Source organism: Pseudophryne corroboree, chromosome 4, assembly GCF_028390025.1.
Source record: "Pseudophryne corroboree isolate aPseCor3 chromosome 4, aPseCor3.hap2, whole genome shotgun sequence".
NCBI lineage: Eukaryota > Metazoa > Chordata > Amphibia > Anura > Myobatrachidae > Pseudophryne > Pseudophryne corroboree.
The window spans coordinates 493,768,823-493,793,783 of record NC_086447.1 but is presented as its reverse complement, the minus strand read 5'-3'; the positions used below and the strand labels follow the sequence as shown (position 1 = coordinate 493,793,783).

At 43.2% G+C, this 24,961-nt stretch overlaps 1 long non-coding RNA gene across 2 annotated transcripts in view; it reads left to right on the top strand.

Moving 5' to 3' along the window:
* The window catches only part of LOC134909836 (uncharacterized), a 54,311-nt gene that overhangs the window by 21,546 nt on the left and 7,804 nt on the right, over nucleotides 1–24,961 (top strand). Inside the window, exon 3 of one of the 2 annotated variants that reach the window (XR_010176040.1) lies at nucleotides 23,655–23,798. This is a non-coding gene — a long non-coding RNA (uncharacterized LOC134909836). Of the gene's footprint in view, nucleotides 1–3,425; nucleotides 3,673–23,654; nucleotides 23,799–24,961 lie in introns of those variants that run through there. The other variant, XR_010176041.1, reaches the window with a different exon arrangement.

Genomic DNA, 24,961 nt, shown 5'->3' with positions numbered 1-24,961 from the left:
CCTTCAGGTACCGGAACCCTCAACGGACCTGGAAATCTTCAATCGGATCCGGACACGGCGATTCCCTCTCGGAGCTGACCGACGACCGAACTGAGGAGAGAATGGTTTACCTTAAAGGGGGTATCGACCCTTCTTCCACTGGAACAGGGGATACCCCAGGGGTGACCGCGACCTTCACCGGTTGGGTGAAAGGTCATCACCGGCACAAAGCCTCAGCCACCCAGATTTCACACACTCGCGCTCTCGCACGTAGTGTGATGAAAAGGATTCTCACGTCCGTGAGCAATCCCGATTCCGGCGCTCGGGGACAGACAAGGGACAAACACACACAGATGTTACTCACCGTCAGTTTCGCACTGCGAACGTCTTCTTCTCCTACAGGTCCCTGTAAGGAGGTAAACAAACAAACAAACAAACAGCCGTGCAGGGCCTAACTCTAACCTAGTGTCACACCCTATACTAACTACAACGGCAGAGCCCTCAAACTAGCTCTGTGGGTGTGGTGCAACAAAACTAAACACACTTAACGAGCTCACACTTTGCCCCGCACGGTAACATACATCACGATACACAATGCAAGCGACGGTACGGTCCCTTTAGTTACCCGACTCAGAACACCCAGTAGTGGGGGCCGCACAGCTCACCCACCTACCGTACTCTCTTCTTAGGGGCTCAGGCCGAGCGGGCCTGCCTACCTAACACCTCAGGGTGGCCTGGGCCTAGTGCCCAGTGCCACCTTTATTCACCTCGGGGGTCTTATTCACTGGGCCTAGCGCCCTCTAGCTGCACACAGGCCGGAGGCCTGACTTCACCCACGGGCCTAGCGCCCGCCTAACTTGTTGCCCGTTGGGTGACCTGGGCCTTGTGCCCAGAGTCACCTTAATATTCCCTAATTGGCCAAAATACACTAGGGCCTAACGCCCTCTAATGCCCCGCAGGCCTATTGCCTGATATGCCCCCGGGCCTAACGCCCGCCTAACTGTGCCGCTTTGTGGTGGCTTGGGCCTAATGCCCAAACCACCTACTCCAATGGTGACCCCCAAACTCCTATCTGCGCAACAGGCCTAGTGCCTGAATTGTGCCCCGGGCCTAGTGCCCGTCCCTGGTGGTCGAGGGAGGAAAAGGGGAGGGGGTGAATGTTGCCTCACCGAGGCCTCACCTGCTCCAGGGAACTCCAGCGTCCTCTTCTGCCGCTGACCCGTCCTGGCCAGTGGCGTCGCCTCCGCTGCTCCGCGTCCAGCCGCCGCTGGACATCTTCCTTCAGGAGCCCGACCGCTTTCCTCTTCTTCGCGCTCTTCCGCGCGCGCGCTGTCTTCGGCTCCCGCCCGGGGTATCTTCTCCTCGCGCTCCTGCGCGCCGTCCTGTCTTCAGGCTCCCGCCCGGCGTCTGACGTCAGACGCCGGGGGCGGGGCCTATGATGCGGCGAGCGCCGATTGGCTCGCCGCGCCCCTCTCCGATTGGCTGCCGCTCCGGGAGCCGCGATTGGCTCCCGGAGGGCGCCAAGATTCAAATGCCCCTGCAGTCTCTGGTCCGGTGCAGGGAAAAGGGTAATCCCTGCACCGGACACCCGCCGCCACGCACCCAGCGCTGGGGACAGACAAGCTGCCCCAGCGCTGTCCCCAGCTAGGGACAGCAACACTGATGTGCCCACAGGGCACATCTCTACATATATATGTGTGTATATGTGTGTGTGTGTGTGTGTGTGTGTGTGTGTGTGTGTATATATGTATAGGTATATATGAAATAGGTAATTAACCCAAACTACCCGACACTCCCCTTAGTTCAAATGATTCAGCGTGTATATATATGTATTAGAATTTTACATTTACACCTTAGGGCCCCCCTGTCTTCAGTACCCCGGGCCCCTTGATGCCTTAATCCAGCTCTGGCTGGAGGTGCTGGCCATGTATGGAAGCTGCATGGCTTGTATCTTTAAAATGAAACAAAGGGCAGATGCAGGAGAAAAATAAATCCGGAGTGTCTGAGCTCCTCAGCAGCAGGCATGCCATGCCCCATCTGTGCTCACCTAGGCCCTCATTCCGAGTTGATTGCACAAAGCTGCTTTTTGTAGCCCGTGCGATCAACTATACTCCACCTATAGGGGAGTGTATTTTAGCATAGCAGGGCTGCGAACGCTTGTGCAGCCCTGCTATCTGAAAAAGTTTCCTGCACAACAAGACCAGCCCTGGACATACTTACCCTGTGCGACGGATCCAGCGATGATGAGCATGGCTTTGAAGTCAGACATCCGACCTCCATTCGCCTGGACACGCCTGCATTTTCCTTACCACTCCCCGAAAACAGCTCCAAACGGTGAGTTGCCGCCCCGGAATGCCTTAAGTCAATCTTCTTGCACTCGCGCTGCGACTGTTTTCTTTGTACTTAGCGTCGTTGCCCGCAATGACGTGCATGCGAATTACGGCCACTGAGCGTGCGCAGTAGTGACCCGGTCGCAGATGTGAAAACGAAAGCACGCTGCGATCGGGTCGGAATGATCAGGTCGGAATGATCAGGTCGGAATGGCTGTGAAGACAGTCAGGCTGCCGCCATTTTCTCCATCGCAGCCCGGATGTCCCGGACCCACGACTGTTTTTGATGCATAGCCCCCACAACTCTGTGATGCAGCCACCGATTGCCCCGTGAATGCATCTGTCTGTCAAATTAAGCAACCTTATTTTTCATATGTAAATCAAGTGTTAAGAAATTCCACAGGTGTTCATTAACTGATACGCTTTGGTGTGGTTTCTGTCTCTTTAAAAGAGTGACACAGGGCCTAAGCCCATGATAGAAGCATACTGTGTATTTACAATCCAAAAGATGCCTGAGAGCAATGCTCGTATTTTTGAAAGTCAGTGTAGGCACTGACCAATAGGGAATGCTGGCCGTAAAGGGGCTGGTCAGCTTAACAAACTTTCGCAATATTTTGGAACTAACATTCCCTGAATTCAGATGAATTACAGTTTGAAGTGTTATTAGGTGGGTGCTGAATTTGTATGATTTTATATTATTTGTAATGGTGTGGTCACAATACCACTGGCACCGCGGATGTATGAGAGCTGTGGATTAGAGCCTATTAAGTGTGTGTGTGTGTGTGTGTGTGTGTGTGTGTGTGTGTGTATAGACAGATAGATAGATAGATAGATAGATAGACAGACAGACAGACAGACAGACAGACAGACAGACAGACAGATAGATAGATAGATAGATAGATAGATAGATTGATTTATCTTTCATATCAGATTTTTGGAAACTGTTAAAGGTGCCACTACACAGCTACTAGGGGTAGAGTTCACCCCTGAGAAGCCTCTATCAAGCCTGATTGACCAATTATCTGATCATTGCATTTTTTCTTTTTTTTTTCTAAGTCAGGTGTTATTAATATGGATTCATATGTTACCCTAATTTGCTCAATGAAAATCCATTAGATACATCTGGACAATTGAGACCTAAATCGTTGTTTCATACGAAGATTTTCCCCTGATGAAGTCTCGCCGAGAGATGAAATCCGTTGGTTTATTTCTTACAATTGTGGCTCCTCGATCTGCCTAACCAGTGGATGGGATAAGGAGTCTATTGTATTATGGATACTCTTGCCTTATGAACATTGTTTTATTATGCTGATCAAATTTATGATCTCTTTGAATGCTTTCTAATAAATATATGAAACTGGAACAGTGTACATATTTTGAAAGGGTTTAGTATGAAATACCTACAATCAAAATCCCAACGGTCAAAATCCTGACAACAATTGACCAACGGTCAAAATCCCGACAAGGTCAAAATACTGACATTTAAAATACAGACAAGGTCAAAATACTGACATTTGAATTGTCGACAGGTCAAAAAGTCAACACAAGTTTTACATTTTTGTGTATGTCGATATAGGTCGACATGGACACCATATAAGTGTACCGCGTCCCCTTGCATGGCGAGCACCTTCAGGTGCGGTGCCTTGCTGTGCTCGGCACACTATTATAGTCCCCCTCCAGGTCCACTGGGATGGTAAAGTTGGTTTCAATGAAAAACTCATGTCGACTTTTTGGCCTGTCAACATTTTAAATGTAGGTATTTTGACCTTGTCAGTATTTTAATTGTCTGTATTTTGATCATGTCGGGATTTTGACCGTCGGTCAATTGTTGTCGGCATTTTGACAGTCGGCATTTTGATTGTAGGTAAATTGACAGCATCCCTTTCTAAGTATGTGTATCATATCTATTAATGGTCTGGGGGCTGATTTATCAATTGTGTTGGGTTTTCATATACCCCTGTGGCTCTCTTTCACTATTGTGGTTTATGTGTTTGAGTCTTGTTCCGACCAACAGGGAACTGAGTGAGAGGAACAGCCTATTATTTTATCAATATTGGAAAATTGTTAGCATGGAAGGAGAGTATTGTGTTTCTGAAATCATAAACTGTCACTGTGGTGACGGTGCCAGGTCCTAGGAGGGACTCCCCATAGCCAGGGTGTCTCTCAGGACAGCACAGTGGTGGGGCTTTGGGCGGCTCCTGCTGTCGACTCCGTAGCCTACTGTAAATGTCTCTAACGGAGTCGGGCAGGAGGCTGGGCACACACATGTTGTGTGACACAACTGCTGGGTTGGCTCAGGGCAGCTCCTCATGGTCCGGTCCGGACCAAGTGTCAGGGTGGGAGTGGGGGGGGGGTGGGGTCGGTTCGTGTCCCTGATCCCTGGGGAACCTCCAACCCTCGGGCCCAATACGTGTGACCCCTTTGTACCTCCCTGTCAACATGCCTGGCCATGGTCTATAAAGGTCTATAGATGGTTACACAATAGGCAGATCGAGCTGACACATCAGAGTAGAGTAGAGAAAGAAAGAAGACTCTTTTTTGGGGGCACTCGGGTTAAACTATATAGTACGTTTGTTAAGCTATTAGTTTAAAACATAACTTTTAATAAATATTACATAAAGGCCCTCATTCCGAGTTGTTCGCTCGGTAAAAATCTTCGCATCGCAGCGATTTTCCGCTTAATGCGCATGCGCAATGTTCGCACTGCGACTGCGCCAAGTAAATTTGCTATGCAGTTAGGAATTTTACTCACGGCTTTTTCATCGTTCTGGCGATCGTAATGTGATTGACAGGAAATGGGTGTTACTGGGCGGAAACAGGCCGTTTTATGGGCGTGTGGGAAAAAACGCTACCGTTTCCGGAAAAAACGCAGGAGTGGCTGGAGAAACGGAGGAGTGTCTGGGCGAACGCTGGGTGTGTTTGTGACGTCAAACCAGGAACGACAAGCACTGAACTGATCGCAGATGCCGAGTAAGTCTGGAGCTACTCAGAAACTGCTACGAGGTGTGTAATCGCAATATTGCGAATACATCGTTCGCAATTTTAAGATGCTAAGATTCACTCCCAGTAGGCGGAGGCTTAGCATGAGCAAATCTGCTAAAATCCGCTTGCGAGCGAACAACTCGGAATGAGGGCCAATATTTTTTTTACAGTACAAACACCCTCCATGATACAGTACCTGACCGAAGGGGAATAGGGGAGAAAAAAAGACCAAAATGTATACAATTATGATATTCAATAATTGATCCGTATTCCACATAGATTCAGTGGTAAAAATAAAACCTGTCACAATCTCATATACATTCACATGTGCCTCACTGTCCTTTCAAAAAAAATTAAATCATTTTTTTCTGTTGATGACTTCCCTTCACATGCAACGGTTTTTAATCTGATGAGGTTAAGCTTTCGCTGCATCATGGTACATCAGTGGATATAGGGTGTTACTTTTAAAATGAATTTGCAATCTATAGTCTATTGTAAATATATTTGAATAAATAAAGCATAAAGTAGTGATCAGTGCTTAAATTGGTCCTAGAGAGGTGGTGAAACTCCCCCCTCCCCTCCCCCCGGCACACATGCAATAAAGGTATTGGGCGTGGTCTCAAAAAGAAAGCGGCGTGGTCACACAATAGTATCCCCAACTAAAATTAGCAGCACAATCTTATTCACATTACACCACATAGTAGTGTCCCTTACTCATGTTATGACACACATTAGTGTCCCTTATACACAAAGCCCACAGTAGTAGTAACCCTAATACACATAATTCCCACAGTAGTAGCACCCCATAATGCACATAATGCCTACAGCAGAAGCGCCCCTTATACAATGTCCACAGTAGTAGTGCACCTTATGCAATGTCCACTGTACTGGTAGTGCCCACAGTGGTAGTGCCCCTTATACAGAGCCCATAGTAGTGGTGCCCCTTATGCAATGCCCCCAGTAGTGGTGCCCCTTATGGCCACAGGAGTGGTGCCCCGTATGAAGTGCCCCCTTTACAATGCCCTCATCACAATGCCCCAGTAGTAATGCCCCCAGTCGTTTAGCCCCCTGTAGTTTTGCCCCCAGTAGTTATGTCCCTGTAGTTATGCCCCCAGTAGTTTAGCCCCTGTGGTTATGCCACACTAGTTTAGACTCACTGTATTTTAGCCCTCATGTAGTTTGCCCCATGTAGTTTAGCCCACCTGTAGTTTAGTTCCCAGTGGCCATGCCCCCTGTAGTTTAGCCCCTGTACTTATAGCCCCTGCAGTTATGCCCCCAGTAATTTAGCCTCCCTGTAGTTTAGCTTTCATGTAGTTTGCCCCATGTAGTTTAGCCCCCAGTAGTAATGCCCCCAGTAGTTTAGCCCCTGTAGTTTAGCCCCCATGTAGTTGGTCCCCTATAGTTTAGCCCCCTGTAGTAATGCCCCCCAGTAATAATGCCTCCCAGTAGTAATGCCCCTCAGTAGTAATTCCCCGCAGTAGTAATGCCCCCAGTAGTCAGCCCTCTTGTAGTTTGCCACCAGTAGTAGCACCGCTAATACACTCAAACATACTGTATAAAAAAACAAAAAAAACTCACCCGCGTCCAACCGCTGCAGTCCTTCCGGCGTCTGCTCCTCGGCACTATGGGAGAAACGTCATGACGTCTCTCCCATAGCACACACTGACAGAGCCGGGAGCTGGAAGCAGGAGCTCAGTAGTGAGCTCCTGCCGCCGGCTTCCACTGTGGAGAGGGAGCCGGGCGTCCGTTGGTAACACAATCTCAGCGGGCGCCCAGCATCTCCCTGCGGCGACGGACACATGTCATTAATCCATGTTGACACTCATTACTGACAAAGTAAAACATGCTGACTGTGCTCAGCTACTAGGCCACCGGACATCTGACATGTGTGGTGTGTGAAAGCATGCATAGAATAATGTGATTTATTACATTACGGTGACGGTACAGCAGCCATTCTGTTCATTGGTTAAGACGGCTGTAACATGTCTGTGGCCGTTCCATGTGAATACTAGAGATGAGCGGGTTCGGTTCCTCAAGATCCGAACCCCCCCGAACTTCACCTATTTTACACAGTTCCGAGGCAGCCTCGGATCTTCCCGCCTTGCTGGGTTAACAAGAACGCACCCGAACGTCATCATCCCGCTGTCGTATTCTCACGAGATTCGTATTGCATAAAAAGAGCCACGCGTTGCCGCCATTTTCACTCGTGCATTGGAGATGATAGCGAGAGGACAAGGCTGCGTTCTCTCAGTTTCTGTGTTCAGTGTGCTGCAAATATCTGTGCTCAGTGTGCTGCAAATATCTGTGCTCAGTGTGCTGCAAATATCTACGTTCTCTGCCTGAAAACGCTCCATATCTGTGCTGCATTGTAGTTGTGCGCAGTATATAGTAGGAGGACAGAGCAGAATTTTGCTGACCACCAGTATATATATAGCAGTACGGTACAGTAGTCTATTGCTCTACCTGTGTGTCATCAAGTATACTATCCATATCTGTGCTGCATTGTAGTTGTGCGCAGTATATAGTAGGAGGACAATGCAGAATTTTGCTGACCACCAGTATATATATATATATAGCAGTACGGTACAGTAGTCCATTGCTCTACCTGTGTGTCATCAAGTATACTATCCATATCTGTGCTGCATTGTAGTTGTGCGCAGTATATAGTAGGAGGACAGTGCAGAATTTTGCTGATCACCAGTATATATATAGCAGTACGGTACAGTAGTCCATTGCTCTACCTGTGTGTCGTCAAGTATACTATCCATATCTGTGCTGCATTTTAGTTGTGCACAGTATATAGTAGGAGGACAGTGCAGAATTTTGCTGACCACCAGTATATATATAGCAGTACGGTACAGTAGTCCATTGCTCTACCTGTGTGTCGTCAAGTATACTATCCATATCTGTGCTGCATTGTAGTTGTGCGCAGTACATAGTAGGAGGACAGTGCAGAATTTTGCTGACCACCAGTATATATATAGCAGTACGGTACAGTAGGCCATTGCTATTGATATATTACTGGCATATAATTCCACACATTAAAAGATGGAGAACAAAAATGTGGAGGGTAAAATAGGGAAAGATCAAGATCCACTAGTCATGGCCGAGACGATGAAATGCCATCAACGTCGTCTGCCAAGGCCGATGCCCAATGTCATAGTAGGGAGCATGTAAAATCCAAAAAACAAAAGTTCAGTAAAACGACCCAAAAATCTAAATTAAAAGCGTCTGATGAAAAGCGTAAACTTGCCAATATGCCATTTATGACACGGAGTGGCAAGGAACGGCTGAGGCCCTGTCCTATGTTCATGGCTAGTGGTTCAGCTTCACATGAGGATGGAAGCACTCATCCTCCCGCTAGAAATATGAAAAGACTTAAGCTGGCAAAAGCACAGCAAAGCACTGTACGTTCTTCTAAATCACAAATCCCCAAGGAGAGTCCAATTGTGTCGGTTGCGATGCCTGACCTTCCCAACACTGGACGGGAAGAGGTGGCGCCTTCCACCATTTGCACGCCCCCTGCAAGTGCTGGAAGGAGCACCCGCAGTCCAGTTCCTGATAGTCAAATTGAAGATGTCACAGTTGAAGTACACCAGGATGAGGATATGGGTGTTGCTGGCGCTGAGGAGGAAATTGACAAGGAGGATTCTGATTGTGAGGTGGTTTGTTTAAGTCAGGCACCCGGGGAGACACCTGTTGTCCATGGGACGAATATGGCCATTGACATGCCTGGTCAAATTACAAAAAAAAAATCACCTCTTCGGTGTGGAATTATTTTAACAGAAATGCGGACAACAGGTGTCAAGCCGTGTGTTGCCTTTGTCAAGCTGTAATAAGTAGGGGTAAGGACGTTAACCACCTAGGAACATCCTCCCTTATACGTCACCTAGAGCGCATTCATCAGAAGTCATTGACAAGTTCAAAAACTTTGGGTGACAGCGGAAGCAGTCCACTGACAACTAAATCCCTTCCTCTTGTACCCAAGCTCCTGCAAACCACACCACCAACTCCCTCAGTGTCAATTTCCTCCTTAGACAGGAACGCCAATAGTCCTGCAGGCCATGTCACTGAAATTATGGGTTTGTTAAAGTGTGCATGTCCTGTTTATACAACATAAGGGTGGGTGGGAGGGCCCAAGGACAATTCCATCTTGCTCCTCTTTTTTTTAAATTTATCTCTGCATCATGTGATGTTTGGGCACTAAGTGCCATCCTGTCTGACACTGCGGTGCCACTCCTAGATGGGCCGGGTGTTTGTACCGGCCACTTGGGTTGCTTAGCTTTGCCATCCAGCGACCTTGGTGCACCTCTTTTTTTCTTTGCATCATGTGCTGTTTGGGGACTATTTTTTTAAGTGCCATCCTGTCTGACACTGCAGTGCCACTCCTAGATGGGCCAGGTGTTTGTGCCGGCCACTTGGGTCGCTTAGCTTAGCCATCCAGCGACCTTGGTGCACCTCTTTTTTTCTTTGCATCATGTGCTGTTTGGGGACTATTTTTTTAAGTGCCATCCTGTCTGACACTGCAGTGCCACTCCTAGATGGGCCAGGTGTTTGTGCCGGCCACTTGGGTCGCTTAGCTTAGTCATCCAGCGACCTCGGTGCAAATTTTAGGACTAAAAATAATATTGTGAGGTGTGAAGTGTTCAGAATAGCCTGGAAATGAGTGGAAATTATGGTTATTGAGGTTAATAATACTATGGGATCAAAATGACCCCCAAATTCTATGATTTAAGCTGTTTTTGAGTGTTTTTAAAAAAAAAAACATCCGAATCCAAAACACACCCGAATCAGACAAAAAAATTTCAGGGAGGTTTTGCCAAAACGCATCCGAATCCAAAACACGGCCGCGGAACTGAATCCAAAACCAAAACACAAACCCGAAAAATGTCCGGTGCACATCTCTAGTGAATACCAAAATGATTTCTCACTTCCATTAAAATGAATCAACGGAAAAAAATTTGTCTGCAATTCCGTTGTGTGTGAAATGGCCCTTACACTCACTCATATGTCTAATGGCACGACTGATGGTCGCTATGGTGATCCCATGTTGCATTTTCTGATACAGCACTCAGATCTGTGATGCCGGCAGTAGGCGTAATTTGCCCTTACATGCCTCCTGTGGCATTAACATATATTTACATTTCTGCTGCGTCCAAAAACCAAAGTCAGGTTAACGGTTCTCTTTCTAATGCTTTGTATTGTAAAGTGTGAATGACAAACATGACAACTAGAACCCAATAACTGATGGAGGTGCACTTGGTCAGCTTCCAACAAATGTGCTCAGTCTAAAAATACAAAGGGCTAGATGCATCATTGCTTGGAGAGAAAAAGTACCAACCAATCTGCTTGTCACTGCCATGTCACAGGCTGTGTTTGAAAAATGACAGAAAGGAGCTAATTGGCTGGTACATATTCTCTCTCCATTTTATCACTTTCCAAGTGATGATGCATCTAGCCCAAGGACTTTTAGTGTAAAATTCAAAAATGCTCTAAGCTGAAATACTGACCATAAAATTTGATGTTGAATATTTTTTTCTCAAATCTGCCTCCCTGTCCGCCATGAACATATGCCGGTGCACCTCCTCATTCCATATTTCTACCTTTCCTTTTCTAGCTTGGAGGGTCAGTAATAATACCGTAATAATACAGCATCATTCAGACCTGATCGCTGTTGTGCGAATTCGCACAGCAGACGATTATCGAATTACTGCGCATGTGTACGGATCGTAATGCACAGATGAGATGCCAAACTGCAAAAAAATCCTGCTTTTTTATTGTAAAGTGAACACAGGCTGATTGACAGGAAGAGGACGTTTGGGGGTGGTATCTGGCGGTTTTCTGGGAGTGTCAGAAAAAACCCACATGTTTCCCAAGCGTTTTCAGTGTGACGTCAACTCCGGCCCCGATCAGCCTGTTCTCATCGCACTGTAGGAGTAAGTCCTGGGCTACGCACAGGTTGCACACACTGGAAAATCATTAGATGGTGAGTGAGTTGTGAACGGATTTGCAGATGTCCGCTGTCTGGTGAAGTTTTCGCATGGCATACTCAGGTATTCTCACACTTGCACGGGGCGGGTTTTCACTCTCTATGGTCGGCGACTATCTGATCGCAGAGGAGCCATCTGAATTAGGCCCATAATTCCAACGTCCTACCTTTTATTATTTTTATTATATCCAATTATTTAATTGCAACTTTTTTTATTTCTCCCTCAGTGGAGATTTGGCAATAGAAGTAATGTGCCAAAGTAAAGTAATTAATATTTAAGAAATTTGTATATTTGAATGCTTAGTTACATTGGTTTGTGCTCATTAATGTTATCATATGTTTCTGAATGGCACACAAGGTATCCTATATAAACTAACCAGCAGCGTCTACCCAAAAAATTATTTCCCATTTTGTTAGTGCACTTGTGTATCTTAATATCTTCTGTAGTATAAATATATTTTTATTTTCTTTTGTATACTAATTCCTTCTGTCTGATTTGGGGGAGCAACAAGACACATGCTTTATGGGAAAAGGTGGTGGTGGTGGTGGTAGTAGTGGGGAAGGGGGGGGGGCGAGGGGGAGCCATCAGTGTTGCTGGGTGCAGTGCACTGAGGGAACTAATGCCATTTGGCTGTGACCTGCATGTTTGTGACTGGGGTGCCCTGTTATTATGTGCCTCATTACCCATGTGTGCCTCTGCCATCCCCCCCCCCCCCCCCCCAACCATTACTCGTGTGTGGCTCTGATCTCTGCATTACCTGCTTGGTGGCACAACAACAGAGATGATTTGATGTGATTATTCATAGCCTGTGTTACACGAAGGATCTCAAGGAACATTTCAGTGAAAACCTGATCAAAAATCAGTTAAGCAGTTCTCCAGCTTACCACAAACATACATAGAAATTACAAATTATTATATATATATATATATATATTACTGTATTCCCGGCACTCCTCTTAGCAATAGTAGATGCTGCGGTGCCCTCCTGGAGGCGAATACCTCCAGGAGGGCACTGGGCATTTCGTCACTGGGCGTAGGGCGTGGCTTGTGGATGGACGTGAAACACAGCAGTATGCAGTGGTGAACGCGTCTTTCATTATTATTCTTATACACTTGTACTAGCGGTGGTTTTACCGCCTTCTTTGGTACGCACTGAATGTGATTGTCGGTATCCAATGTTTTAATAAACTATAAACTCTTTTAATACACTATTGGTGCCCCCTATTATTCCATATTTATATAGGCATAATTTGACATCAATCCGATATAGGATGATAGACCACGTACCCCCTAATATACGGGGGGGCAATAGAGGTCTGAAACTTTTGCAAATGGAAACCCGGTGGATCCACCGTATGGGTACACTAACACCTAGGGAGAGGAGAACACTTCCAGACGCGCTGTCACAGCTGCCAGCAAGGGATTGTCAGTCCCAAAGAAAGAGTTTTAACAACAAAATATACTGAAGCTGGCGCTGGCTGCCTTTCCAATAATTAAAACAATTAAACAACTATGGATGATGAAAAAGATATTTAGATTTATTACTAAACACTAATTAATAAAAACATGAATAAAATCAAGAAACAAATTCATATAAAGTTAGGGCATAAATGGAGCTGAAAAGATTTAGAATGTGCTGCTAAATGAATGTCCACTGGGGATCCCGGACTGGAACGCTGGACCAAAAGTTCCCTGGGGAAATAAGTTGAATTACAGCTGGTTTTACCCGTATAATCGGAGACTTCCAAATGCTTTGTAGAAAACAGCAAGCACGCTGTATCACTTGAATCCAAGCTGGGTCTCTCCGAATGGTGCTGTAGTGTTGAAGTCCCACAGGGAATGGTTCCAAAGCAAATGTTCCAAAGTATAGTTAGTAAATGTCCATATCTGGATCCTGATGTAATGTGGAGTATTTGTATTTAAGCAGCTTCTTCACACTTAACGCGTTTCCCTAGGCACGGTCACCTAGCTTCATCAGAAGTAAAGCTCCCTCTAATTCAGGGATCTATTTAAACCCTGTTTGATCACCTGATGCCCAACAGGTGTGTGGCAATCAAATATCTATCATCCATAGTTTTTATAAAAATAATGCTTTTACAACATGACTGATCCCATTAGATAAATAGAGCGATGTGTAGGAGGCAAACCAACAAGAAAGATGCATATATAATGTGACATATGAACATAAATAAGATAAAAATAAAGTAGACAGGATGTCAGAGGTCAGTGCGGTCACGTGACCTAATTCTAAACTCAGAGGTTTTACTGATTTTTATATATCTCTCATAGATCTCTTTAACATACTGTATATATGTATATCTCAGGTCCCCAAACATTACCTGAGATGATAGTATCCTTTCTGGGTACTTAGTATCCCGGTCTAGTTGCTCCGTACTGCGGCTCCGTGTCACCCGGTCACGTGACCATCTTCGGCGGAAGCAGCTCGGTTGCCTAGTAACCCGAGTCAGCTCCCATACGCCGCATCCGGCCCGTGGTTGGTGTGGTTGCTTAGCAATCCCAATGCTCGTCATCGCGATACGCGATGACGTCATTCGCCTGACACGTGACCCCCAAATACGGAACTCTCAGACGAGGATACCAAAACTAAATTGCCCAACTGTGGGCATGAGAAAAAGGACGGGAAACCATATTAATAGGGAATAGAGAAGGTGATACATGAATATATATATATATCTCATATGCGGAAGCTTCCAATTATATTACATTAATCCATAATCTCGTTCTCAATCCTCAGATGTCATCTGCCGTCAAAGATGGAATACATACATCAGTTACATTGATCAAATGAAACTTATATAAATTATATAATAAGCTTCATAAAATAATTATACATATTATCATTCAGTCGTCCTATGCATCAGATATTTATTATTTCTCCTTAGAGTATATATATTACACACTTAATATTTCGAAAAGTCATCATTATTCCCCCTCCAAGATGATAAGGGACATATAGGGAACAGTGATATTATGAATGATCACTATTAGTGACACTTCATAGTACAGGATTTATTGCAATGATAAAAAGATATCTCAAGGAATAGAGAAACTAGTCATTCCACATTTTAATATAACCCACTAGATGTAAGAAGAGGGGAGGGCGGGGGGGGGGGGGGAAGAGGGGGGGGGGGGGGGAGAAGGGGAGGGTGGGGGAAGGGAAAAAGGGACAAATGAAAGGGACATACCAAAAAGGACTTTTGTTATCTCCAAAGCTTGTTGTCCTCGCTATGATAGGGTGGTCGTCCGGCCGTGGAGGGTCCCCTATTAATAGGGGTGTCCCAATTCTCCCAAGTTGTTCTGGAAGTACGCTCAACCTGGGCGCGCTCACAGGGATAAACCACCGTCCCGTCCAGGCTTTACGTGGTAGCCTCCACGGCCAAACAAACCACAAACAGGTGTCACAGAATTGTCACCTGTACTAACCATAGCTAAGGAACAGTCAAGCTTTGATGGAATTGGAGATCTACAAATTTTAAATCACTATGTTTAGTTCCATTGTCTCGTTTAACCCAGTCGGATGTACTGAGTTAAACTGTAACATCCAATATATCTCTCTCTTACATAAAGTGGTATACCTATCACCACCCCTCGCAGTGGGTGCCACATGTTCTAAAGCTATAATGGAAAGGCATCCAGGGTCTTTCTGATGTATATTTAGGAAATGTCTAGATACACTGTGTTTAGGAAAACCTTTGACAATGTTTCTTTTATGCTCCATGAACCTGGTGCGCAATTTTCTGGTGGTACGACCCACATAATATAATTGGCAGCTACACCAGAGTAAATATATAACATATGAAGTGTCGCAATTCATAAATGATTTTATTAGGTGCACGTCAAGTTTGTTTGGTAAATCCACCGACACCGTTTTTCTTGGTGTGTGTACACATACTTGGCATTTATTTTTTCCACAATGAAAGAAGCCTAGTGGTTTTTTTGTTAACCAATCAGATCCTGACATATGTTGCCCATTTTTATCATCATCCTTTGTTATTTTCAGGTGACTAGGTGCCAAAAGAGTTTTTAGTGACCTATTCTTTCTATATATTATTTGTGGCACTTTAGGTAGTGTATCTATCAATATGCGATCCTGTCTTAATATTTTAAAATTTCTGTTTATTATATTACGGATCTCCCCAGCACAGCTATTATATTTGCATACAAATGCTGAACTCCTATCCATTTTATCCACAGATCCATCTTTCCTAGGATTATATTTTAGGAGGTTATTTCTCTCCAAATCATACACTTCCCTAAATGCTTTTTGTAATGGTTAGTACAGGTGACAATTCTGTGACACCTGTTTGTGGTTTGTTTGGCCGTGGAGGCTACCACGTAAAGCCTGGACGGGACGGTGGTTTATCCCTGTGAGCGCGCCCAGGTTGAGCGTACTTCCAGAACAACTTGGGAGAATTGGGACACCCCTATTAATAGGGGACCCTCCACGGCCGGACGACCACCCTATCATAGCGAGGACAACAAGCTTTGGAGATAACAAAAGTCCTTTTTGGTATGTCCCTTTCATTTGTCCCTTTTTCCCTTCCCCCACCCTCCCCTTCTCCCCCCCCCCCCCTCTTCCCCCCCCCCCTCTTTCCCCCCCCCCCCGCCCTCCCCTCTTCTTACATCTAGTGGGTTATATTAAAATGTGGAATGACTAGTTTCTCTATTCCTTGAGATATCTTTTTATCATTGCAATAAATCCTGTACTATGAAGTGTCACTAATAGTGATCATTCATAATATCACTGTTCCCTATATGTCCCTTATCATCTTGGAGGGGGAATAATGATGACTTTTCGAAATATTAAGTGTGTAATATATATACTCTAAGGAGAAATAATAAATATCTGATGCATAGGACGACTGAATGATAATATGTATAATTATTTTATGAAGCTTATTATATAATTTATATAAGTTTCATTTGATCAATGTAACTGATGTATGTATTCCATCTTTGACGGCAGATGACATCTGAGGATTGAGAACGAGATTATGGATTAATGTAATATAATTGGAAGCTTCCGCATATGAGATATATATATATATTCATGTATCACCTTCTCTATTCCCTATTAATATGGTTTCCCGTCCTTTTTCTCATGCCCACAGTTGGGCAATTTAGTTTTGGTATCCTCGTCTGAGAGTTCCGTATTTGGGGGTCACGTGTCAGGCGAATGACGTCATCGCGTATCGCGATGACGAGCATTGGGATTGCTAAGCAACCACACCAACCACGGGCCGGATGCGGCGTATGGGAGCTGACTCGGGTTACTAGGCAACCGAGCTGCTTCCGCCGAAGATGGTCACGTGACCGGGTGACACGGAGCCGCAGTACGGAGCAACTAGACCGGGATACTAAGTACCCAGAAAGGATACTATCATCTCAGGTAATGTTTGGGGACCTGAGATATACATATATACAGTATGTTAAAGAGATCTATGAGAGATATATAAAAATCAGTAAAACCTCTGAGTTTAGAATTAGGTCACGTGACCGCACTGACCTCTGACATCCTGTCTACTTTATTTTTATCTTATTTATGTTCATATGTCACATTATATATGCATCTTTCTTGTTGGTTTGCCTCCTACACATCGCTCTATTTATCTAATGGGATCAGTCATGTTGTAAAAGCATTATTTTTATAAAAACTATGGATGATAGATATTTGATTGCCACACACCTGTTGGGCATCAGGTGATCAAACAGGGTTTAAATAGATCCCTAAATTAGAGGGAGCTTTACTTCTGATGAAGCTAGGTGACCGTGCCTAGGGAAACGCGTTAAGTGTGAAGAAGCTGCTTAAATACAAATACTCCACATTACATCAGGATCCAGATATGGACATTTACTAACTATACTTTGGAACATTTGCTTCGGAACCATTCCCTGTGGGACTTCAACACTACAGCACCATTCGGAGAGACCCAGCTTGGATTCAAGTGATACAGCGTGCTTGCTGTTTTCTACAAAGCATTTGGAAGTCTCCGATTATACGGGTAAAACCAGCTGTAATTCAACTTATTTCCCCAGGGAACTTTTGGTCCAGCGTTCCAGTCCGGGATCCCCAGTGGACATTCATTTAGCAGCACATTCTAAATCTTTTCAGCTCCATTTATGCCCTAACTTTATATGAATTTGTTTCTTGATTTTATTCATGTTTTTATTAATTAGTGTTTAGTAATAAATCTAAATATCTTTTTCATCATCCATAGTTGTTTAATTGTTTTAATTATTGGAAAGGCAGCCAGCGCCAGCTTCAGTATATTTTGTTGTTAAAACTCTTTCTTTGGGACTGACAATCCCTTGCTGGCAGCTGTGACAGCGCGTCTGGAAGTGTTCTCCTCTTTCTTCTTTTTTGTCTATATCCAGACGCAGCAGTCATGAGCTGCTTTTCCAATTTTAAAGAGCGAAGCGATAGGAGGCAAACCTATATGACTAATTGGGGTGATTCAGGGATTGATAAACCTGATTCAGAATTGTATGATATGAATAAGGACTTTTATGCACTTGAGGATCTCTTAAAAAATGAATCGAGAAATTGGTTGGACAGCACCAACCTGCAGAACTATCTAGATAAAGGGATGGTACCAAGGGGTCTGAGATTGTTCAAAAACTCTATTTTTTCTGATTACCCTGAATTCCAGAAGGAATGGGACAACCTGTTGGACAATTGCTCGTTAGCTCTTATAAAAACTATTATTAAATTTAGAGCATTTAAAGTCCAACAGATTGAAAAGGAAATAGACTCTTTGAAAAAATCAATGGATAAATATATGTCATTAACAGAATTTAAAGAAAAAGATAGGCGTATTAATGAAAGAGTTATTAATTTTGAAAAGAATCTAATGGATAATAAGTATAGGAAATTTAAGAGGGATTCTTTTGATTATAAAAATGACCAAATTAGAACCTATAGGAATAATTACAAACAAACCCACAAAATAAGTACCCCAAGAAACATGCAGGGGAGAGAAAGAGATTTCCCTAGACAAAAACCTAATAATAGAAGGGAAACAACTGAATATAAAAATAGATTTGAACCTCGAGACCATCTAGATAATTCTAGAAGGTCACCCAAACAGATGGGAGCAAGAAGGAAAGAATACCAAAATCATCCAGATCATTATTCAGATCGAGCAGAACCCTCTGCCATAGATTCCTATAGAAATAAAATAAGAAGCAGAGAAGATCATTTTTTAGACAGAGAACACAGACTGAACAGGTGGGAGTCCCCACCAAAGAAACAGAGAGCAGAGTTTCGAAACAAAAGAGCAAGAAACCCAAGCATAGAGGCACAAGAGGGGGACGATTAAGAAACAAACATGTCCATTGTACTATTAGGTCTAAAAAAACTCTCAATACAGATCAAAATAGAACTTACAAAAAAGTCTTCAATCTCTCTTCTAAACAATTAAGCACATCTGAATTGACACTTCTGGAGAAGGGACTCAAATTTGCCCCTACCAGGGGGCCAAATCTATTTGATCTGTATGTAGATTTGAACAGATTTATACGTACGCTCTGTCGGAAACGCTATTTTGCGAATAAACATTTAAAAGAAACACAGGATCCCTCCATCCCCATAATTTTAGATAGTACAGATACCATTCTTTTAAATACTTTGGAAAGTTTATGGCAAGAAGGGAATACAGATGTAGAAAATTCAAATGGAAATGGGGTTAAAATCTTTGATATAAAGAACAGAGATACATTTAAGAAAAAATCAGAGTTCTTTCCAATCAGTGCAAAGAGCAGTTCCATTGAGTCCTTCTACCGCATCACCCTGGAGGACTTTAGAGACATGTGTCAAAAATATTATGACAAAAAACAACCATCTAATCTAAATAAAAAGGAAAAAGAAGCAATAAAAATGTTGACGGAAGATCACACTATTGTAATTAAGGAAGCTGATAAAGGGGGGGGGATAGTAATTCTTGACCGTTCAGATTATATAAGTGAATCTTTAAGACAATTAGTCAACCAGGAACACTACAATACACTTAAAGGGGACCCGACCATAAAATTTCAGGTGGAATTAAAAACCTTACTAGAAGGAGCCTTGGAGTCTGGAGTCATTTCCAGAGATATATATAATTTTTTATACCCTGCACATCCTCACATCCCTGTTTTTTATTATCTTCCCAAAATTCATAAATCCATCACAGCACCCCCTGGGAGGCCTATTATTTCTGGTATTGATTCTTTGACTTCTAATCTTTCATTTTATGTTGATTCCTTTTTACAATCACGAGTGTCCTCACTGAGGTCTCACATTAAAGATACTACACACTTTTTGAATTTAATCAACACTATTGTATGGAAAGACTCTTATGCTTTTCTCACTTTAGATGTTTCTGCTCTTTACACCAACATCCCCCATCAGTTGGGATGTGAGGTGATCAAAAGGAGACTTGACTCCGATGATGACCTCAGTGAGGAACAAAAATCATTTCTTATCACATCCATTTCTTTCATTCTTTCACATAATTATTTTTTATTTCTCGGTGCTTTTTATTTACAGGTGATGGGCACTGCCATGGGGACCAGGTTCGCGCCCAGCTATGCCAACCTATACATGGGGGAGTTTGAACAAACCCATGTGTGGGATGGCGGCTGGGCGGAGAACTTGGTCCTCTATGGGCGCTATATTGATGATTTGTTTATTATTTGGGATGGGGACCTTGATTCTGCGACACGTTTTATTGAGTCTCTTTCTTGTAATGAATATAATCTTTCATTTACTTCCACTTTTCATACTTCTAAAATTAATTTTCTGGATATAAATCTTGAGATTATTAACGATAAAATAGTCACATCCACATTTAACAAAAAAACCAACACTAATTCCTATTTACACTTCACTAGTTCACATTTCAGACCCTGGAAACAGAATATTCCCAAGGGACAACTTATTCGCCTGAGGCGGAACTGTTCCAATTCTGATATTTTTGTGGAACAAGCAGAAAACTTACTTAAATCCTTTAGGGAATGCGGCTATCCTGATAACCTTTTACAAAAAGCATTTAGGGAAGTGTATAATTTGGAGAGAAATAACCTCCTAAAATATAATCCTAGGAAAGATGGATCTGTGGATAAAATGGATAGGAGTTCAGCATTTGTATGCAAATATAATAGCTGTGCTGGGGAGATCCGTAATATAATAAACAGAAATTTTAAAATATTAAGACAGGATCGCATATTGATAGATACACTACCTAAAGTGCCACAAATAATATATAGAAAGAATAGGTCACTAAAAACTCTTTTGGCACCTAGTCACCTGAAAATAACAAAGGATGATGATAAAAATGGGCAACATATGTCAGGATCTGATTGGTTAACAAAAAAACCACTAGGCTTCTTTCATTGTGGAAAAAATAAATGCCAAGTATGTGTACACACACCAAGAAAAACGGTGTCGGTGGATTTACCAAACAAACTTGACGTGCACCTAATAAAATCATTTATGAATTGCGACACTTCATATGTTATATATTTACTCTGGTGTAGCTGCCAATTATATTATGTGGGTCGTACCACCAGAAAATTGCGCACCAGGTTCATGGAGCATAAAAGAAACATTGTCAAAGGTTTTCCTAAACACAGTGTATCTAGACATTTCCTAAATATACATCAGAAAGACCCTGGATGCCTTTCCATTATAGCTTTAGAACATGTGGCACCCACTGCGAGGGGTGGTGATAGGTATACCACTTTATGTAAGAGAGAGATATATTGGATGTTACAGTTTAACTCAGTACATCCGACTGGGTTAAACGAGACAATGGAACTAAACATAGTGATTTAAAATTTGTAGATCTCCAATTCCATCAAAGCTTGACTGTTCCTTAGCTATGGTTAGTACAGGTGACAATTCTGTGACACCTGTTTGTGGTTTGTTTGGCCGTGGAGGCTACCACGTAAAGCCTGGACGGGACGGTGGTTTATCCCTGTGAGCGCGCCCAGGTTGAGCGTACTTCCAGAACAACTTGGGAGAATTGGGACACCCCTATTAATAGGGGACCCTCCACGGCCGGACGACCACCCTATCATAGCGAGGACAACAAGCTTTGGAGATAACAAAAGTCCTTTTTGGTATGTCCCTTTCATTTGTCCCTTTTTCCCTTCCCCCACCCTCCCCTTCTCCCCCCCCCCCCTCTTTCCCCCCCCCCGCCCTCCCCTCTTCTTACATCTAGTGGGTTATATTAAAATGTGGAATGACTAGTTTCTCTATTCCTTGAGATATCTTTTTATCATTGCAATAAATCCTGTACTATGAAGTGTCACTAATAGTGATCATTCATAATATCACTGTTCCCTATATGTCCCTTATCATCTTGGAGGGGGAATAATGATGACTTTTCGAAATATTAAGTGTGTAATATATATACTCTAAGGAGAAATAATAAATATCTGATGCATAGGACGACTGAATGATAATATGTATAATTATTTTATGAAGCTTATTATATAATTTATATAAGTTTCATTTGATCAATGTAACTGATGTATGTATTCCATCTTTGACGGCAGATGACATCTGAGGATTGAGAACGAGATTATGGATTAATGTAATATAATTGGAAGCTTCCGCATATGAGATATATATATATATTCATGTATCACCTTCTCTATTCCCTATTAATATGGTTTCCCGTCCTTTTTCTCATGCCCACAGTTGGGCAATTTAGTTTTGGTATCCTCGTCTGAGAGTTCCGTATTTGGGGGTCACGTGTCAGGCGAATGACGTCATCGCGTATCGCGATGACGAGCATTGGGATTGCTAAGCAACCACACCAACCACGGGCCGGATGCGGCGTATGGGAGCTGACTCGGGTTACTAGGCAACCGAGCTGCTTCCGCCGAAGATGGTCACGTGACCGGGTGACACGGAGCCGCAGTACGGAGCAACTAGACCGGGATACTAAGTACCCAGAAAGGATACTATCATCTCAGGTAATGTTTGGGGACCTGAGATATACATATATACAGTATGTTAAAGAGATCTATGAGAGATATATAAAAATCAGTAAAACCTCTGAGTTTAGAATTAGGTCACGTGACCGCACTGACCTCTGACATCCTGTCTACTTTATTTTTATCTTATTTATGTTCATATGTCACATTATATATGCATCTTTCTTGTTGGTTTGCCTCCTACACATCGCTCTATTTATCTAATGGGATCAGTCATGTTGTAAAAGCATTATTTTTATAAAAACTATGGATGATAGATATTTGATTGCCACACACCTGTTGGGCATCAGGTGATCAAACAGGGTTTAAATAGATCCCTGAATTAGAGGGAGCTTTACTTCTGATGAAGCTAGGTGACCGTGCCTAGGGAAACGCGTTAAGTGTGAAGAAGCTGCTTAAATACAAATACTCCACATTACATCAGGATCCAGATATGGACATTTACTAACTATACTTTGGAACATTTGCTTTGGAACCATTCCCTGTGGGACTTCAACACTACAGCACCATTCGGAGAGACCCAGCTTGGATTCAAGTGATACAGCGTGCTTGCTGTTTTCTACAAAGCATTTGGAAGTCTCCGATTATACGGGTAAAACCAGCTGTAATTCAACTTATTTCCCCAGGGAACTTTTGGTCCAGCGTTCCAGTCCGGGATCCCCAGTGGACATTCATTTAGCAGCACATTCTAAATCTTTTCAGCTCCATTTATGCCCTAACTTTATATGAATTTGTTTCTTGATTTTATTCATGTTTTTATTAATTAGTGTTTAGTAATAAATCTAAATATCTTTTTCATCATCCATAGTTGTTTAATTGTTTTAATTATTGGAAAGGCAGCCAGCGCCAGCTTCAGTATATTTTGTTGTTAAAACACTAACACCTAGGGGCCTGAATGAGCACTTGGGCCTTAACAATTTCCTGTAATTGTAGTTATATGTCCAGCTATTGTTGTACATGTACCTTAGGTTAGTGAGTCTCTACATGTGTCTATATATTTGTTAGGGGCTGGGCTACTATCTATAGATTTTTCCAGGAGCCCCGTTACAAGCGTGTAGATGTTTAAGGTCTGTTGACTCGACTTATAATACACATATATATATACAAGATCATATATGTGTTTCTACCTTGCAGTAGTGAATCGATGCACCCCAATGTGGCATTTAATGCTTAAGTATAGATGTTGTATACAGCCACTGTATTAGGATATTACTCGCTAGTTGAGTTATATACAGTGGTAATATGTTGCCCTAAGTAGATAGTAGATCCTTAATTCATGCTCAGGTTAGATTAGAGTGTCTATGGTGGTTATTCAGTTTGTGTATGTCATGTAATTACACAGTGTCGTTTATCTGTATTTGTTTCACAGTTTCTATGACAACAGGGTGATGTGTCATCTGGTGCGCCGTGTTGCGCGCTTGACATGATGACATCATCGCTTGGAGCCGCCGGGCCGGGTGCGTGGTCCCGCTACCGAAATGGCGCCATTCACTGATGGGTGTGGGGATATAAGGTAAGAGTCTGTATTATGTCTGTATTAAGCCTGATGAAAATGCCATATTAAAGGCATTGAAACGTTGCAAATCCATTTGATTGTATGTGAATTTCTCCTGACTGGAGTGCCGCACCTACCAACTGTTTCTATATATATATATATATATATATATATATATATGTATATGTATATATACTATATATATATATATTTCCATATATATATATATATATATATATATTTATATATAAATAATAGTATAGACTGCCAGTGCACAATCATTGCAAGCACATACTAAAATTGATTTTTAACATTCTGATGCAGAATTGATATCAGATATCCACAATTCACGAAGCAACAAGCCAATTAATCCAGTTCCTCCCATCAGAAGGAACAAAATTCATACAGTCATCACCATCTTCATGAACAAAAAACTCATAAAAAAAAGTTTACATTTTGAGCTTACTAAAAAAACTTTTAGAAAGTTCTAAGAAATTAAAGGGGAATTTATGTGAATAAAAGCATCTGAAAAGTCTAATTTTTAACATGAGATCACAAAGATACTTTATTTTATGGTTTTAAGGGGAAATGTTATATTCAGGGACAGGGCCGGTTCCGGGGCTTCTGGCGCCCCGGGCGGCATTAGGGGGCGTGGCTTCGTACAGGGGGCGTGGTCATTTACGCCCCCTGTACAGACTGAAATGATGTGCGGTGCGCGATGACATCATTGCGCACCGCACAGCAAAGGTCCTCTCCACGAAGGGAAACTAGACGCGTAGCGTCTAGTTCCCTTCGTGGAGAGGACCTTTGCTGTGCGGTGCGCGATGACGTCATCGCGCACCGCACAGTAAAGGACCTCTCCATGAAGGGAAACTAGACGCGTATGTGTCTAGTTTCCCTTCCCAGCGGCAGCGGGGGGGCAGCGGCCAGCGGCAGCGGGGGGCACACAGCAGCAGCGGATCTTGCCCTGGTGCGGCGCCCTCCGGATGGCGCCCTGCGCCCTCCGGAAGGCGGCGCCCCGGGCAAAAGTCCTGCTTGCCCGTGGCAAGATCCGCTACTGTTCAGGGAACATAAAACCTATGTGTAAAGTATATATTATATATTCCAATATCTATCTGTCTGTCTGTCTGTCTGTCTGTCTGTCTGTCTGTCTGTCGGTCGGTCGATCGGTCTGTCTGTCT